This window comes from Electrophorus electricus, chromosome 3 (genome assembly GCF_013358815.1).
Source record: "Electrophorus electricus isolate fEleEle1 chromosome 3, fEleEle1.pri, whole genome shotgun sequence".
NCBI lineage: Eukaryota > Metazoa > Chordata > Actinopteri > Gymnotiformes > Gymnotidae > Electrophorus > Electrophorus electricus.
The window spans coordinates 19,966,885-19,980,694 of record NC_049537.1 but is presented as its reverse complement, the minus strand read 5'-3'; the positions used below and the strand labels follow the sequence as shown (position 1 = coordinate 19,980,694).

At 41.1% G+C, this 13,810-nt stretch overlaps 1 protein-coding gene across 1 annotated transcript in view; it reads right to left on the bottom strand.

Annotated features, from left to right (window-relative positions):
* LOC113572239 (disks large-associated protein 2-like) overlaps positions 1-1,714 on the bottom strand; it is a 128,001-nt gene extending 126,287 nt beyond the window's left edge. The window contains exon 1 of the mRNA XM_027001646.2: positions 1,456-1,714. The gene's annotated coding sequence lies outside the window, so the exon portion shown is untranslated. The remainder of the gene's footprint in view (positions 1-1,455) is intronic.
* Positions 1,715-13,810: the final 12,096 nt, after the last annotated feature.

Here is a 13,810-nt window from a genome sequence, read left to right as displayed (position 1 = left end):
AGACAACACATCTTTTCCACACGATCTATCAGCTGTGTCAACACGTTGCTTACATGGTTCATAAAATACCAAGCCAGGCCTCTGCAGAGTCGCGATAAAGGCCAGATCATAACGCAGCACAAGCCATAACATGAATTTTAAGGTCATGCAATCATAAATTTGTAACTGTGTGACAGCTTCACCCAGGCTAAGTGAGTATTTGTATGTGTGTGTGTGTGTGTTTGTGTGTGTGTGTGTTCATGTTGGTTTCAGAGGCGGTCCTGTTAGCTGATGTACAGAGTGGAAGAGGTCTCTGGGGACACTGTGATAGCATGGATGCCTTGCACAGCTCAAGCTGCTATGTAAGTGCCTAGCATGTGTGTGTGTGTGGGGGGGGGGTGTATGTGTGTGTGTGTGTGTGTGTGTGTGTGTGTGTGTGTGTGTGTGTGTGTGTGTGTGTATAGTGCCATCCTATTTCTTTCAATACATTTTTTTCTACATTTTTTTCCAAATGTCAGATATTAAAGGGACCTAACCAGTATACCTTACTTATATAGAAACTGCTGTGGTATATAACACGAGAAGGTCCACACACCAACGCACACCCACCCACACACACACAGCTCTCAGATGGTCAGACACTGCAGTGCTGGGGAGTTTGGAGTGAGCTGCAGTGGCAGGTTTGGCGTTTAGCTGATCAGACATGGTCAGAGGAGAGAGGCAGAAGGTGAACTGGAGCTGGATCAGACAGGACCAGGGGCCCAGCACCAAACGGACAGTCAACACCCGCATGGCCCCAGCCAGCCCCAAACCTGCCCAGGCAACCAAAGAGGCCATCTGTGGTCTCCGTCTCCCCTCACCATCTCTCTCTCACCTGCTCGCACACACTCATGCATGTCCCCCCCGTGTGACCGACGCTCAACTGTTAAGCATCGAAGCAGAAAAGCACATCTTTCCTCTTGGAGAGTCGGCATGGCGATTGCTAGGCAACCTTCCCGCACAGTTCCTTGGCTGGCTGGGCCACTCGGTTCAGACAGTGGAGAGGCGGGGGGCAAGAGCCCCCATACACACACCAACTGCTTAAAGTGCGCAACCAGAGCACACACTCCAGAACACACGACAACCACCCCACCACCACCACCACTACCACCAACTGAGTACAACACATACCTGTAACCACTGCTCGCCCACACGCCTTCTCCCATACCCACACAAACCAGGGCAGGTCTGCATTATCATTACAGCTTCCTCGCTACATCTGCACACTGGCATCATCACCATTTTTCCCTCCATCAGATCTGTTAGCCCCCCATACAGGGACTGAGTCTCCTCCAGCGACAGCCCCAGCAACAGTCATCCGTTATTTTCCCAGAGGGAGCGTTTATTGTTGCACCTCCGTGAGGTGACTCGAAAACAGGGGGAAGACCTGTCTGGTCCTCAGTAGCAAGGCAGCCTGCCATAGCCCAGTGTACTTACCTGAGAAGCTGTCCCTGTGGTGGAGTCATCGGAGCACATGCATGCTTCTTCACACCATGCCAGCAAAGCAGAGCACAGTCATGAGAGAGGGGAAAAAAAAAAAAAAAGACCCACACTAGCGGACACACACATGCACAAAATCCAGATCCAGTCAGTTTGGGTTTGGGGGAAAAGCTCTCTTCAGGATGTCTCTTGTTCCTTTTTTTTTGTATTTCCCCCTCTCTCGCTCACTCGCTTTCTTTCTCTCTCTCTCGCTCTCTCTCCCCCCCTCTCTCTCTCTCTCTCTCTCTCTCTCTCTCTCTCTCTCTCTCTCTCTCTCTCTCTCTCTCTCTCTCTCTCTCTCTCTCCCCTTCTCTGGCTGTGTGTGTGCCCCTAAAGCAGGGCAGCGGAGAGGAGAGGGATGGGTTTAAGCTGTGTGTGTTTGGTCCTCCACTGCAGCACACAGGAGTGAGACGCTCTCTGCATGTTCCACAGGCTCGCTGGGTTATCCGCAAAATGCGGACCCGGACTCGGATCCGGGATTCTGCAGCGCCTCTGCTCCACTCTCCTCCTTTTCTTTTCCCTCTCTCACTGGCTTTCTCTCGCTCTTCCCTCTCTCTGTTCCTCTCCCTCCTGCTCTCTCTCTACTCAGATTTCCATTTACAAGCTCTTGTTATCCATCAGACTGATTTTGTTCCCTGCTCATTTGTCAGCCCTTCTCTCCTCACCACCAAATGTCTTGGCCAACCCAAACATCTCGCAGGAGGGGAGAAAAACAAACAATCAGCCTAAAAATGATGTCTCTCCTGCTGAAGGTGATGTCACTCTTACGGCATTTCTGTCTTCACGTCACGTGCGATCATCTCCATTAACATGAGACGGCATGAAGAGGAGCCTATCACTCTGTCTGTAAACAAGAATTCTGCCAACTCCTGACTGTAGCTGGTATCCAAGAGTGGTGACCCAGGCCCAACATTGCTAGGAGAGCTTAGTCTTAGAAACATTTTAATGTTAGATGGTAAAATGGTTAGATGGTACAAAAATGGTACATATAGGTGTTAATAAGTCTCAGACTCCCATCTCACAACTGCTATTATATGCTCCTGGGCATGTTTTCTATTACTCTGATGACATTTTCAACAGAAGAAGCCCACTCTGCATTTCAAGTATCATAAATTCAAGATGCGTATACAAGCGGTGCATAACTCATAAGCCATATTACAGTCGGACATTCCATCCAGTAAAACTTCCCCAGACCCTGAATGCTGATCCTCCAAACATTGTCTCTCGATAGTTCCTGAACAGTCCCTTCCCCTGTTTTCTTACTACTCCATCTCATCTTTCAGTACCCACACTCACTATTACAGAAAGTCAGTGGTTTAACCTAGTAGTATTACATCCTATCTAAGAGTGCATGTCCATAAACTGATTGTTGGTCAAAACTGGACACACTTTAACAACATACATTTTGGGGAGGAGAAATTACATTTACAACAATGTAAATGTAGCTGACACCTTTATGCAAAACAACTCACAATTATTACTGAGGATAACTTGAGCAATTTAGGGTTAAGGGCCTTGCTTAGAAGCCCAACTGTGGCAATTTAACAGTGGTGGGGCTTGAACCAGCAAACTTCTAAGTATAAGTCAAGTAGCTTAACCACTGAGCTACCACTGCCGCTGCAAAGACGACAGCGTTTCGTATATGAGCATTTTGTTTCGCTGCAGCCTCTGTCAGAAAATGATGTTTTGCATTTGCAGAAAGCTTAAGCAACATGCGATCCTAGATACGTTTCACCAAAATAAAATGAACTTCTAAAACAAAATGATTATTATCATTTATTATATATTATTATTATTATTATTATTATTATTATTATTATTATTATTATCATTAACATCATTACAGTAAGCATCAGTGATTATTGACAAGAGGCAGGAGAGGTTACCTCTCACTGACATTTCTTTGACCTTGATTCTCAACACAAATCTAAAATATAAATAATAAATGCAGTGATGCAAATTTTATAAAATTATTAATTATGTAATGTGAATACTAACTTTCCTCCACTGTAGGGAGGCAGGACAGGACAGGGAATGCTGCCAAGTACTCTGATGGCTCTACACATGTTGCATTCCTTACTTTAATTCCTTACATGATTTCAGTGTTTAGTGAAAAGGTAATGCTGCATCTGCCCTTTTTCTGCATCTAATCCCTGAACACATCAGTCACAATCTGTCTCCTTGTGCCATCAGGCAAGAACACAGGGGTTGTGAGGCTATTCGTCTATGGACTGTTCCTTTACTGAGAAACATTGCACCTGGTTGTTCTGTGCCATCATAGAATGCGAAACTCCTAAGACTGATCACCACAGACAGAAAGGGCTAGAAGAATATTCATCCGTTTGAATGGAAGCCAACTTAGGATGCTTAAAATATAAATGATAAACATTACTCTACTCTACATTACTCTACTACTCTACATTACTCATCTCCTGGTTTCAGAGACTGCCACTCTGTGCTAACTGGAATAAAAGGGTAACACTGTATGAAAATTGTTCAATTAGCAAAGAAACTCCGCACTTGATTCTAGAATAATAGCATAATTCCATTACCCGAGATCCATCCAGGAAGAGCCATTCTCAAAGACCTGACATTCATCTCTCTGCAGCCTCCTGTTATTGGTCATTTGTTATATTAAACCAGGAAGCATTGCCAGCTTACCACCAGAGCAGTATTTTGGTTCTGCCCTCATTTAAGTAAGGTGAGTCTTAATCACAGCACCACACGATTGGGAGAGCCTATTAGCTAGCCAGTTGATAGCCCAAGGACGAAGTATGACTTGACAAATAGCCCTCTCCCTGGGGAGATGCCATGTACTGTTCAGACTCATGAATAAAAGGTAATACAATTTGAGATATGCATAATTACAAACACATCCGTGGTTTTTCTCCATTTGAGGGTACTTAGACAAACAAAGGGTTGACAGAGAGGAGAGAGGGAGAAAATGCAAGAAGAATATTGAGGGAACACACTTAGAAGCAGAAAAAATATTTCCCAGTCGAATAAGGGAATTTCTTGTCTTTTTTAATACATGAAAGGTAAAACAATCCGGAAATAGGAGTGATCTTGCCCATAAATCTTGCCTATATAAAATCACCCTCTTGAAGGGGAAAAATATTTCTTCAATGTGAGATATTTTACTTATTAAAGCACTACTTCTAAGTATATTCATGAATTGTTGAGGAAACAAATGTATAATACATCTGACTCCAGAACGATGAATCATATCAGTTCAGTGGACAGACAAAGGTCAAGTTTGTCCAAGTAAAAATGAGGTGCACATGACTCAAAATGACTATGCTATGTTTTGTAGATTGATTTCATCAAAGATAAATAACCTGTGACCCAATGACACCATCAGACCTTGAAACAAGTCAGACTATTACTGACAAATTTAACCTCAGATTTATCGTAAATGATCAACCAATGATCATTTATCATTTACTCGCAAGGTTCCATACATCACAGTACTGTGTAACTAGTGGCTTCATTCTCATTCATCACATTCAATATTCAGTTGCTGCTCATTGCAGTTAATGAGTTAACTGCTCTGATGCTATGAGAGAGAGGTGATCTGAATGAATCTGCACAGAGTGTTCTTATACTCAGATCCTGTGTGACAGGGCCACAGCATGCTCTCTCTCTCCTCTCAACTCACACAAGGCTTGATGTTTAGCTCTTCATCTGAATGAGGCATTGTTCACTAAACTGTGGAGTGCTGCAGCTCTGTGTGGTTCACTAGAAACCGATAAGCCATTTTTTTTCTTATCAGCAGCTTTTTTGGGGGGGGTTTTTAATGAATGAACAAATGAAAAACAATATGTCTGCCCCTACTGGTCAAACATCTGATCAACAAGGCAACATTTTGGTTGCAACACAGATTGGAAAACAGTGCATACTTGACAGGCAAAAACTCTTCTTCTTGAATATGATGCCATCTTGTGGTCTATGGCAAACACTGTAAAATACTGCAATCATATTTGACCTAATAAAATATACAAGGTACTTGTGTCAAAGCTACTCAAGCTACAGGAAGATTTAGTAGACCAAAGTTACTAAATCAGTCCTAATAAAATCCTAAAAGGTTTATTGTTTTTTGGTGCTACAGCTTTCATTTTATATTTCCTATATGATTAGTCCAAGTCCATGCTCTCTCTTGCCAACTTCAGCATATTCTTGTCAGATGAAGCAGAATTTTCTTTGGAAAAACAAGTGGCACTAATTAACATGCATGTTCTTGTTCTCTCTCTCCCTCTCTCTCTCCCTCTCACCCTGTCTCTATCTCACCCTCCCAACCCTGGGAAAGTGATGAGTCAGCCTGTAAGATCCATGGAGGCAGCGCATCAGTGAGAAGGTGGTCACGGCTCCTTCCTCCGTAACAACAACTCAGAGCAATGGTTAGAGAATAACAGCCATGTAACATCTCACTTTATAATTTTCATTTGATGGACACTGTACAATGACACATCTTCATGTATGGATATTGTTGAAAAGTTCAAAGTAATGCTGGATACATTACCAGAGGCTCATACATAAATACCCTAGTTATACTGGTACTCTGAAAGTGCATTCACGCTAACCTCTGATAACGTCAACCACAGTCTCCATAGAAACAGCAGCCACAAACAAACTGAACAGAATGCAAGGTTGTGAAAACACACAGCACCGACTGGGCTGTGGATGCACTGATGTGCATTACACAGCCTAGGGCTGGGATGAGCAAAAAGCCTTCTTTCAGTGGTCACAGCATTAGCAGAGAACAGAATACTCAACATGTCACAGACAAATAACACCCATCCACTTCTTATCCAATATTCATTCAGAACACAGAAAAATGTATATAGGAAAATGAATCAATAATATCCTTTAGTAACAATGTTTAATGCCCAATATACATTAATATTACTTGGAATATTCAGTGCATCATGCAATCAGTGCATCATGCAATCAAACATAGGCCTACTTATCTGCATAAATTATTACAGCTGAACTACTGAAAACTATCTTCACTGACCAATCTATGTATCGCTGTATATATACAGTGAAATCTGTGCTGGTGTGCAGAATTGCATAAAATGTACTCTCAAACACATACACACACCATGAGCTTGCATTTGAGAACTCAAAGTACAGTTAGTTGAACGTGTCCTCCAACTCCTTGTTTTTTGTTGCGTTTTGTGTCTCTCCTCTTACCTGAGTCAAGCTTCCTGTCCAGGAAAAGGCAGCAATGTGTCTGCAGTATCCATGGTAACACCTGTGTCAAATGGAAAAAATGATTATGGATATAATACAATGGAGTAGGTTCATAAACAAGGGAAGACATTTTCTGAATGGAGAAGGATAGGATGTGCAGAGGCGTAAGAAAGGTAACATGGCACTTAAGAATCCATTTAAAATATGTGGATGAATGGAAACGTATTCATTTTATGAACAACTGAGATGTGCGTCAAGCAATTAAGAGAGACAACCAACTGCCGCCAGTCTTCTCTGTTCATCTTGGCTAAATAAGCCCACAATACAAAGTCTGATTATGTCATCACTCGCGCAGGGTCAGTTCCTAAGAGCACCGTTGCCAACATCACAGATTTGACGCATTTTGACAGAATAATATATTACAGCATTACATAGGTAGCCTATGGTGCTGCTTCAACTTTGTCACTCGAACCGGAGTAGTGGAGGACGACGACATGCTCTCCCTGCCCAATCAGGGAGAGCAACACGGAGATGCTCAATTATGACTTACCAGGATATGACCATACGTTTTGCTTGTGATGTGGTTGAATGGGTGTGAGAACTAAATTCGGCAATTTACGGTGATATTTCGATTGTTTCCATATGCAATCCGTACAAGACCCTTTATTGCAGTTTTGTCAGTGCAATGACCAGTAAAATAATTCCTTGTTTGATACAGCACTAGCGGGTCTTTTAAACAAAAAAACACTAGCCTAAGAGTAGCCTACCTTCTTCAGTGCTGACATTCTACTGGAGTGCGTTTCATATGATCCTTCATTGCTTACGATGAAGACACGACGTGCAGACCTTCGTAAAGGAGATAACTAAGATATTACATGTTTCTTTCTCGAAGACTACTCCACGTAGGGGCGACCAATGCACTGACATTGCCAAAATAGCGTTGCTATTCTCCCGCTTTCGATTAATTGCTCTGACAGCTGCTGGCGACTGTTGTGCAGTCAGTGAAGGATTTAAGGTTATCTTTCTCTTGCGTACATCTCTGGCGCAGGCTATTTAACTTTGCCAACACGGTCTCCTAAACGCGCGCTGTCTGCGTGGACAGCCCATGCGCGCGGTCCTGTAGGTTGCTCGCTCAGCGTCCCACACGTCCATTAGCGCGAGACTAACACCGTTCCAGGTTTTATCCAAATATCTTATCCAAATGCTGATCCGCTTCAGCACACATACACCTAAACCTAGTCTTAGGTAGATGTAAGAGTACTGAGCAGTGATAAATAAATTAAAGTGAAAATTAAAACGTTGTAACTGATCGTTAATTTAATAACCAGATATACATGATGTAAATATGTTATGTCAAAGTTACTTATTTGTAATACATAGTCTTGTTCTGGATGTGCTTTTGTATGTGCTTACATACACTGCTTGGCCAAAAAAAAGGTCGCCTGCTGTATTTAACTAAGCAAATAGGTAAGAGCCTCCCATTCGATAATTACTGCATGGGTGATTATGTTTCAGTTGGCAACAAGTTATTTAACCCTAACTGATGCACTGAGTAGCTTCTCATTTGTTAAACAACCTTGTCGAAAGACTGTGGTCGTGGGAAAGATGTTAATCTGTTTCAGAAGGGTCACATTATTGACATGCATCAAGCAGAGAAGACATCTAAGGAGATTGCTGAAACTACTAAACTCGGGTTACGAACTGTTATTAAAAAGTGGAAGGACAGTGGAGAAACATCATCTTCGAGGAAGGAATGTGGTTGGAAAAAAAACCTTGAATGATCGTGATTGGCGATCACTTAAAACTTGTGAACTCAAATCGTAGAAAAACAGTAGAACTCGGGGATATGTTTAATAGTGAAAGTAAGAGCATTTCCACATGCACAATGGGAAGGGAACTCAAGGGATTGGGACTAAACAGCTGTGTAGCCTTAAGAAAACTACTTGTCAGTGAGGATAACCGGCAAACATTTGTTAGGGGGCATTGGACTCTGGAGCAATGGAAGGTCGTGCAGTCTGATGAGTCCAGATTTACCCTGTTCCAGAGTGACGGGCGCATCAGGGTAAGAAGAGAGGCGGCTGAAATGATGCACTCATCATGCCTAATGCCTACCGCACAAGCCTGTGGGGGCAGTGCTATGATCTGGGGTTTATGCAGTTGGTCAGGTCTAGGTTCAGCAACGTTACGTGCCCAAAGAATGAGATCAGCAGATTACCTGAATATACTGAACGACCAGATTATTCCATCAATGGATTTTTTCTTCTTGTGGAAACGATGCCACAGCGAATGTGTGCCGTAATCAAAGCTAAAGGCGGTCCAACGAAATATTAGTGTGACTTTTTTTTTTTCGTGCCAGGCACTGTATATTCTGCTATTCTTTTTGTCCTTTTTGACAAGTGCAATCTGTCAATTTGTTTTGATCAAATACAATCACTGGTGATAGGCCGCTGATATCGCCAGTTATGGAAATGGAGAATGGACGATAGTATTGGAAGCCCTCGTTAACTCTTTGCCCTGACTCGTACTTTAAATGCGTTTAAGCAATGACCAGACTTTCTGAATACACCTCTACACGTCGGTCCGTTAAATGTGTCGTTTTGATTTTATGAACCCATTCATGCCCTGAAATTAAGATCTTGTTAATGACCTGAGGTTGCCTATGTTGACTGAGTAGCGTATTTCATGAGTAGAGCCAGAACAGGGAAATAAGGCATTGCAATGAGAGAGGAAGTGTGTGTGTGTGTGTGTGTGTGTGTGTGTGTGTGTGTGTGTGTCAGACTGGATGAGCATAGACAGAGCTGAATGCAGTAAAGCACACTTAATAATAAACGGGGCAATCCGAAAGCGTATTCAAACAAACGGCAAAATTTTAAATCCAGAAAGCACAAGAGAGGCAAACAAATCCATTGGGGAACAGCCAATAGAGTAAATCCAGAATGCAGACAGTAAAGGCGGTAACCAGGGTAACACACAAATACAATGGCTCAAATACGCATGGCAGGCAAACGAGAATTCGCAAAGATAAACTGGACAAACGGAACTTAAGTAAGGAAAAACCTTACAAGACAAGAAAACAAGACACAGGTGAAACTAATAATCTGGGTAGTTGGATAAAACAATGAAGTTTGTTGCGGAATGCGTGAGAGAGAAAATAACTGAAAAATTGCTCATCCTTTGTCTTGTGCTCGCAAAGCCCTTATTTAGGAGCCCATGAGTGGCAGATTAAGAAGAAGAGGCTAATGCATTTGAAGTACAAAATGTCCTAAACTTCCTGAATGATAAAACACACTTATTCATACACAGTCATATTATCAATAAAGGCTGACACTTTACCTCAGTTTCAATATTTCATCTGTGATCTAGATATTGAGTAGCCTATACGTAGTTTCAATGGGCAAATAGGTATTCTCTTAGTATCTTCTTTTTTGCTACAATTTCAGTTAATGTATAAGTAGATGTTAATTATAAAAAATGAAAGTGTGATAATTATTTATTTTATTTTTCCTCAAAAATGTTTAGTTCACTTTTTCCCTTATAGAGCTACTAGTGTAATAATGCGTTAGCTTGAAAATGTAAATCAAAATAGGCCTGCATTAATTGACTTAATAAAAATACATCTAGCAGGTTATTATATTCTAAATGTGGTTTGTACAGTTGAAATGTCTAGTCTCAGCCAAAAATAATCCCCCAAACACCCTATCCAGAAAAATGTACTGGATGTTATACAAACAAAAACCATCTAGGGGTTAAACAGAGTAACAAAACTGGGCAACTCCAGCAACTACCTCAACACCAAAAAGTAACCATTGCAGGCTGTCTCAAGCTCCTTTCCCTTTGCTGAAAAGAAGGGTGAGATGGGTCCTTCCTGGACAAGGGAGAAAGGCAATAGACTACAGCGGCTACAACAGATGGGCATAAGTGCTGGGCCATGTCTGATAATTCTGTTTGTGTCATTCTTTGGATCTTATCACTGCCAACAACTCCCCCTTACAGTTAGTCATGGAGATGTCTCATGACAGGCATCACCATGTCTCTCACACTGTATGTCTTTATGATCCAAGTGAGGAACAAAATGAATCTTCACAGCAGTAGGTACTGGCACAAAACTGAGATCAGCAATGACCCTGTTTTATTTCTGTAGTATGTGCAAACAAAGATTTTATGCACGATCACCAAGTTTACAGTGACTGCCTTCTCCATGTACAGTGAGGCTCCAGTGGTTGAGATTTGGTTTTCTGCCTACCTTGTGGTCACTGAGGAGTACTGTGCCATCATTTCATACCAAACAAAAATAGCATCTGAACTAATATCATATGCAAGACCAGGTTAGTCATGCAAGAGACACACAAACTGGTCCCAGAACAGTGCAAAAGAGCAAAACAATAAGCAGCAATATCTAATATCACTGTGAGCTGCAAGGCAAAACTGTTATTTTAAATAGTTTTAATGGACTCAAATTTCAATAGCAGAGTTGACCCACTAGGGGTCAACAATAGGACATCTTTGCCAAAATAAGAAATGCAATACATTTGCACTAAATGTCAAGTATAGGACCAGTACTCATGTGTTTTCCGTCAAGACTATGTATTTCTCTCTGAGGAAATGTTAGTTATGACTGAATGATTCCTAATGAATCTTTTCTAAGTGCATAGGTCTGCTTTTTTTTGTGTGGTTACATCATTGTAAAGTTTGTTTAAAATAGCCACCTTGAAAAGGGATATTTATGCATTTTACAATCAACCTATGCTTAAAAAAAACATTTATCACTGTTTCACATGTGGTAAACTTACTGAATATCATTTGCATGAGACCTGTAACAAGTCCTTCTACAGGCTGTGTCCCAAAGGACTTCTTAAAGATCTCTGTGTAGCTCATGCTATCTTGCCAAACAAATGATGTATGGGCTGTATTTACCACTCCAGTCAGGAATTGTTACACATAGCCAGACAGGGTTCACTATTAAACAACAGCAACTTCCAAACTGTGGGGCCATTTATCATTCTGTCTATCAGTAAACTGAGAGCTAGCTGTACAGTTTCTGTGGTGCAGTTTTGATGATTTCTGACTGATGCTTACATAATCGTCAACCAGTGTTTAAGATGTTTAGAAATCAAGGGCTAAGCAGGCAAAAAATAATAATAGTAACTTCCTGTTAGGCCAAAAGAGAAAGCAGAAGATAAACAGTAGATGGAGATTATGGACTTCACTGTCTGTAGGAAACATCAGTGTATAACTGGCAAAGGCAAGTGACTCTTTTCCTTACAGCTGTAAACTTTTGACCTAATGTTGCTTGCGCATTAAGAACGTTCAGATATTTCAGGGTTAGAGTATGCATCGCTGTGATAAGAAATAATGGTACCCCGAAGCACTTGCTTCTGAATATGTGATGCAGATATTTGCCAGGCTGTTACAGCTCTGGAAGGTTCTTTTAGTGTTCTTTCCCATCACCCTCATTCCTTATAATCTGTTTGCCATTATAAACAGAAAAAATGGGATGGTGGGAGTGGTTCGTTATCTTCACAGAAAAATACTGTGTGCAAGGCACATATACCATCCATGCTTGACATGTCTGACAGCCCATGTGCATCTCTTTTTGTGTTACCAGGGGGACTTTATAGAGTGAACTCCTTACCGCAGCTGATTCTACCTAATATATGAAATAATAATATAGGAAGATTTGATATGAAGAAATGGGTTGAATTAGGGGATATGTAATTAGAAGAATGCATACCTCATCAGTTTCTCATCTCTCCCATGACTGCTTTTGCAGGTAACACTTCTCTTCCTCATACATGTGAAGTGTTTCATTTTAATAAATTATATTAGTAACATTTTACTTTTATTTTTTGGTAAAGACCTTCCCGAGGTGATAGATCTTGCAATGTACTAAGCTTCATTATTCTTCTGTATCTAAAGTAAAGCACTTTAAATTGCTGCTGTTTATGAAAAGTGCTATATGAATAAACTTTTTTTGCCTTTCCTTTCATAGTTAGGCCTGTGCATATACAACATGGACACTCTTTGCACGAGAAGCCATATACATTTATTTTTGGGTTTAGAGCTTTTATTTCTTTTTCATGGCATATCTGTGATATGTCTCTGGCTTCCTGCACACACACAACCATCTTCCCATGCTCCTCCTCCCAGGATGTTTTCTCTCTTTTGTTGGCCCGCTTTCCAATTACTTAAGTCATTCCAGTCGCTCCACAGATATGCTGATAATGAGGCAGGTTGACAGCTAATGTGCCTGAAAAGGAAGGGTGGACTGGAGGACTTCAAAGTCAAGATTAATTGAATTGACTTTTCTGCTGTTAAAGGGTTATTTCATACAGTTGCCATTCATAAGTGCTGGAATAGAGGAATGCAAAGCGGCTGCTTTTGCTGTGTATTCAAGCAGTAACATTTAAAACACTCAATACTGTTGATGACATCTTTTTTTATGTCTTTCATACGTTTTCCATTGCTTGGCCAAGGCTTTGCGGAAGCAGTTTGCATTGTTTTATATCCTCTAGCTGAGTGCTAAATTCGAGCACATGCACTGTTACAATAATTGTTCTTGCTATTGAAGCATTCGTAAGAAGTCTCTCAATTTTAAGAAAAAGCTCTTTGGGTTCAGAAATATGCAATTCAGGCAAGTATCTTTAGATGAAAAAGGCTTTTATTATGAAAAACAGCATCAGAATATACTGTTTTATGTAAAATACAATTAACTAAATGCAGCGGTTTTACTTTGATAATAATAAAGATAGCTTTGTATATCTGCTGCTGAAGTCCTGTGTGATCAGTCAGTCTGTCTTACTATCTGATGGATTATTTGTTTTGAGATTAAAGTTAATTTGGTCCAGTAATTGTATTCCTTGTAGTTGTACAAAGTTTAGTCAAATGCATCGTTGTACTGTGTTCTTATGTTTAGCTGATGCATTTATCCAAAGCAACTTATAATTATGACTGAGTACAGCTTGAGCAATTGAGCGTTAAGGGGGCACAACAGTGGCAACTTGGCAGGGCTTAAACCAACAATCTTCCAAGTACAAGTAAGTACCTTAACCACTGAGCTACCACTGTGCCAGATTGGGAGTGAAGTAGCTAAAGAAGGTGTAGTTACATAACCACTGGTTAT